This window comes from Cucurbita pepo, chromosome 3 (genome assembly GCF_057944985.1).
Source record: "Cucurbita pepo subsp. pepo isolate OVF chromosome 3, ASM5794498v1, whole genome shotgun sequence".
In the NCBI taxonomy this organism is placed as follows: Eukaryota; Viridiplantae; Streptophyta; class Magnoliopsida; order Cucurbitales; family Cucurbitaceae; genus Cucurbita; species Cucurbita pepo.
In genome coordinates this window covers 11,751,251-11,757,497 of record NC_141800.1, presented here as the reverse complement: position 1 = coordinate 11,757,497, position 6,247 = coordinate 11,751,251, and positions in this window count along the sequence as shown.

The window sequence follows — 6,247 nt, the reverse complement described above, 5'->3', positions numbered from 1 at the left end:
GTGAGTCCATACTTGCACCTATGGGCTGTGTGTAGAGTATATGGTACACATCCAAATTACCGTTAGGATAGCACTATAGGAAGATAGATTGAAGGATAGATCCCGTCATCTCATTGCATGTGATTGTTGCATAACCCCGATAGGGGGTCACTTACTGAGTATTCTAGAAATACTCAAGCCTTGTGCTACTACATTTTCAGATAAAGGTAGGACACCCATGTGAGACCGATAACAACATTGCACAGCTCGTGACCGTGACCATGCAGAGGATAGTTTGTTTTCCATCCGTAGCTTAGGTTATTATAGGTTGAATTTCATTTGCATGCCTAGTAAAGGTTGAATTGTAATCGTATTAATAAAGCATAGGTTAGTATAAGATATTTAATTCATAATTGTTTTTCCTTTCTTTCCCTTGTATTCGTTTTTTCACCAGATAATGAATGACAAGTTGATGTTGCATTTACGATAAGAGCCATTTAATTTAAATTCCGCATTAAAGGTAGGGCCGTTAAGGTAAACTCGAAGGAGCGATTTTGTTGTTTGAGTTGTATCATTATCGTTGCTGTGGTTGACAATGAAATCCTTTTTTTCTTTTATTCTCCCTCTGTAAAATTGTCTGTAATAGAATAATATGTACTAACGTTTTTAATGTTTTATTGTATCCCGATTTTGAATTTCTAAATTTTAATGATAGATTTATATTATAAAAAATAAAACTTTAATAAATATAGTATTTTTCGTTATGTATAAAATATTATAAATTATATGATATTGTAAAATAATAATTATACCAAAAAAAGAAATTAACACAACATGTTTATAAATTGATTAATAATAATTTATATTGAACTTAATATTTAGTCGGTACTTATACGGTTTATAAATATATAATTTCAAACCAATTTTGAACCATTGTTAAAAATATATAATTTCAAATCTTTATATCTATTAGAAAAATACAAAAATAATGATGTGGATAAATTTAGAATTTTTTTTAAGTTTTTTTCTTTTCTATTAAATTATAAATTTAATTTTTAAGCATCTTATTTGACTTCTTTAACTTTTAAAATTATAAATTTAGATTGGAAATATTTTTTAATTTTTTTAAAGTTCACCCGAGACCATTAAAAATTTAGGGCTCTATTAGACCTAAAATTAAAATTTATATATAACAGCTCTATTAACTTTTAACCTTTTTATTTCTTTTTTCAAAATTTATTGGACATTAAAAAATTAGAAACTTATCTAAATAGATACCCACTCCAAACTTCAATTACTAAATTTATAATTTAACTTTTAATCATTTTTAAACAAATCAAGATGTCTATAATTGATATTATATTCACACTAGTAACATTTGCTATTTATTTTATATGTTTCATAAAAAAGAAATTACGATATACTAGAATTATCGTCTTATGTCGATATCAAATTTATGCGTATATGAAAATATCAATAAAAAATGCAACAAAAATTTAATGCGGTAATTATGTTATCCTAATTTTTCCAATATATTAAAGAAAAGTGCTTAGATTCTTCCTTCCCAATGGGTTTGATTTAAAATAATATTAGTTAGAACCATAAAAAGATATTAAAAAGATCAATAATTGTGATGAATTTGAGATTGAATTTTTGAAAATAACTCCCACTTTTCCCCAATTATGTAATTATTTTTTAAAAAAAAATTATTAATGCAAAAAAAAAAAAAAAAAAAAAAAAAAAAAAAAAATTGACAAAAAGAATTTTTTTAAAAAAAAACTCATTTTGATGTTCTAATAATGCAATTCATGACAATGAATGGTAAGGAACACATGCACCTATTACACGATCTAAGGTTAGGAAGATTCAACGAGCATTCATTCTTCATCTACAAAATTTGATAGGCTCGGTTAAACCATTATTTCATGTGTTACAAGCTGATTCGATTGATGAATGACCATTCAGAGCTTCAGAAGTGAATATTTGCACGGTTGAAATAGCTAATGAAGTTGCTGTAAATTGCAATTGATTTATAATTTGTTAGAAAACTTTATTTATTACTTTAATATATTAGATTTGAAGAGTGGTGGGAGTAAATCAGAGCCACTCAGTTATGGGAAGTTTATTTTGTGTTGAAACTATAAATAACCACAAATTATTATGACAAATTTTGATATGAAATTTAGCTCAAATTGAGAATTTCACCGTTAGACATTTGAGTATCATTCTTTCTGTTATTTCTAAGTTTCGTAGATTGCATTGAGTCAATCCATCCTTTATCATTGTGGAGTGACTTAATTTAGAACAAGGTTCCAAATCTTCCTTCTAGATTTTTTTTTTATAGGTAATATAATTTCCAAATCTTCCTTCTATATTTTTTTTTATAGGTAATATAATTTCCAAATCTTCCTTCTAGGTTTTTTTTTATAGGTAATATAATTCTAGCTGATCTGTTAGTTGATCCAAATTTTATATTAAGAGGGGTTAATTTCTATGATTCAAACGTTTTTGGTTCAACAAAAGCTTGGATCGTTGGGTTAAGGATCGTTGGGTTAAGGATTAGAGTTGTCTTATCAACTTGTGATAGAACCTAAGTTGCATCTTTGGCCTACCCTATAATTGATTTTATCTTTCATTTATTTATCTTTTCTTCAAATATATCCATTTATTTTCTTGTTACCATTCCACCCTCCTTCCTTGTCTTTTGAATTTGTTTTTTATTTTCTTAAAGATCAAAATTCGATCTTGAAAAAAAAAAACGTCAAGAATTTTGTTTCTTAATAGTGTGTAATAAATACGAGTGTCCCTGAGTGTAAAATCAGTCAGTTGAGTGTGTGAGGTCCAAACATATTTAACTAATGTTTGTACAATCATGAAACAAGAAAGAGGAAATGGAGGGGAGATTAATGAAGCTAGGTGGAGAGAAGCATTACTCATTTGAATCAAGTTATTAGTACATTGACAGGCTAAATGGAACGAATTGAAATAGCTTTAGGTAATCTTCAAGGAAGGAAAGTATTCTTGAATGAAGAAGTTGAAAATTAAGAAGATGACAATGTCACCCTTTTAGCGGGACATAGGCATAGGGGAGGGAGAGATGTCGGTCGAGGGAGAGGAAGAGGCAGAAGAAGGAGTAGATAAATTTTAGCACCAAAAAGAATTGAGAGAAAGGAGAAGAGAGAGGAGTCGATGGAGTAAAGCTTAAAATTCCAACTTTCTATGGGAGATCCGATCCAGAGAAGTATTCGCAATATGAGAGCAAAATTGAGCATAATTTCGATCGCGACAGAATCACTGAAGAAAGAAAGTTAGCTTGATGTGGCTGAATTTTTTGTTTACGAATTATATGGTGGACATCTTTGAAATCAAAGTGGTGGAGAAATTATAAAGAATCAATTGAAACGTGGGAGGAATTGAAGACATTAATGAGAAAAAGGTACATTCCTGAGCATTATTCTCGAGTACTCAAGCAAAAACTCTATACTCTACAATAGGGATCCAAAAGTGTTGAAGAATATTATAAAGAAATGGAGGCCCTTATGAATAGAGCATGCATTGATGAAGACGAGGAAGATACAATGGCTAGATTTCTTGGTGGGTTAAACTGACAACTTGCTCATCAAGTGGATATGCAAGCGTACTTTGATATGCAAGAATTGTTACACCTTGCTGTCAAAATTGAAGGGCAGCTAGATTGGGAGGGAGAACTCCAAAATATATGGTGTTTCTAAGTCTACTACTTTCAACACTTGGAAAAAGAATGAATACCGAAAAGATAATGCAAAAAGATAGATTTCAAGGTTAGAGGCGAGTATGAATTTGACAAAAAGAACAAAGCTGAGTGGAATGAATACAAGGAGGTTCGAGAAAAAAATAGAGACATAAAATGTTGGAAATGTCAATGAATTGGTCACATTAGTCGCGATTGTCCAAACAAGAGAGACATGATCATCAAGAATGGATAAGTTGTCACAGATAGTGAGGAAAATGACCAAGATGAGCTAGTTGAAAAAGAAGTCAGGAGAATGAGGAATTGGAAGATGAGAGTCATTTAACACTTGTTACGAGAAGACTTCTTAAACTCAAGTTATAGAAAACGAAGTTGATGATCAAAGAGATAACCTATTTCTCGTACCTATTTCACACAAACTAACAGAGATTCTATTGTGTCAGACTTTCTTCTCCCTCTTTCTCAATGAATTTGAACCAAAAAAAAAAAAAAAAAAAAAAAAAAAAAAAAAAAAACTGCTTACGATCTTTCGTAAATCTCTTAAATGGATTTGAACTCTAAAAACGATTTAAGGCAAGTAAGGACTAGCGGCTGATAATTACTCTAGGTTTTAATTCTACCAATCTCACTTCTCTCTTGCAACCATAACTCTCTCTCTTTTTCCGTGTTATGTGGTGAGAATGAAAGTACGTGTATCATGTATGCTAGGTAGTGTTTATGAATAAATACATTATATATTACGTCAAACTATTAAACTAGTGTCTTGTTCATGTATATGTAAGTTCATAAAAATCACCAACTATTGAGAATATTCATTTCTTTTGCGTAAGATTTGACTGTATCATAGATCAACCAATGTCAAATCCTTTAATTTAACCAATTTAGGAGTCGAAACCCTATTTTCAACTCGTTGTATTTGAATGAGCAGATGGTAATCCGTTAATTGGATCTAATTTACGAATTAAAGCCCTATTTTTAACTTCGTTTGATTTAAACTTAGACATCACAGATGAATCATTGATAAACCATTTGATGGAGCCGAATTTAAGAGTCAAAATCCAGTTGACAATGCTATTAAATTTATATTTAGAGAGGCATCATTGATAAATCATTTGATGGAGCCCAATTTTGAGATTTTATTGAAGGTCTTAAAAACTAAATTTGGAGATGAAGCACCAGATAAAAATGCTTAGAAATAAAAGAACTTATAAAAATATAGAAGAAAAATAATAGAAAATTAGAAATATGGTCCAAGTCAATCCCGAGGGGTAATTTGGTCCATCTGCCTCCTTTCTCGTTAAGCACCAAAATTTAAGGTTAGCAGCAGATCGTTAAAGGAAAAGAAACATATATATTATATATAAAGGAAATAGAGAGAGAAAGAAAGTTCTAGAGAGCAATAGAAGTAGGTAACCCGCCGCTCCGGCCACCAAAAGTCTGATTCCAACCATGCCTTCTTCATGAAATCTTCACAGAACCTAGAGGAGAAGCATTCTTGACTCTTGAATCGTCCAAAACCGTCAAGAAATGAGAAAAATCTAAAGATAAAGTTCTTGAATCTAGATTCTTGGATTTCGTTTAAATCTGTGAAAAATATTAAGAGTTAGGTTATGAAATTTGAGAATGTTAATCTAGAGATGATTGCGTTCATAATCCATGAAAGAAGTTGTAGTCGATTCGGACAAGAGATAGGAGTCCCAACGTTCGTCACGATCTATGAGTTTACACTTTTAGCTAACCTTGGACTCCGTTAAAAAACATACCTTATATCAAAATAAAGTTTATACAAAGTATTTTAAAATACAATACGACAGTTAAAACACAAATTAAGGGACGACAAAAAAAGGTTGAATGACGACGGGTGAGGTTTGTCTATGGCACCTGCTCCAGAGTCTGCTCCCAACCTCGACCAGCTCCTTATTACCTGAAAAAAAAATGGAGAATAAAGAATGAGTACAAGATTCAGTAAGCAGCTTTCTTGTGGGCTCTTAATCGTATCCTTGATATGTTAGCGTACCACATTTTTCTTTTCTTGTTCTTGTTCTTGTTGTGAGTTCTTGTTATGTTTCTTAATTGGTTCTCCAAGACACTTCCCTTCGGATTTATTGTACTAGACATAAACTTGTCAATTTGAATCCTTCTCCCATTGAGAACACTCATATCTAAGATATCTTAACTGATGACACTTATAATACTCAACTATACCTTTGTTGAATGAATGTCTACCTCTTCCTCGAAAAAATTCACAAGCTCGATCATCTTCTATTTCACCGATTCTAGTGCTTGTTCATCACCTCCACATTCATTCAATCTTTGCTCATGTACCAACAAGCTGGTTACAATTCATTGATAGTTAAGATGTCTAAATTATTAGATTGTTGAATCGAACATACAACGTAGTCAAACCTTAAGGTCATTGATCTCAAGATTTTTAGAATGATCACCACTTGTTTATGTTTTCAACATGAATTTTCATCTTTTTTGCAATGGTGAGTGTTCGAACAAAATATGCATCAACACTCTTCTTTCATCCGTAAG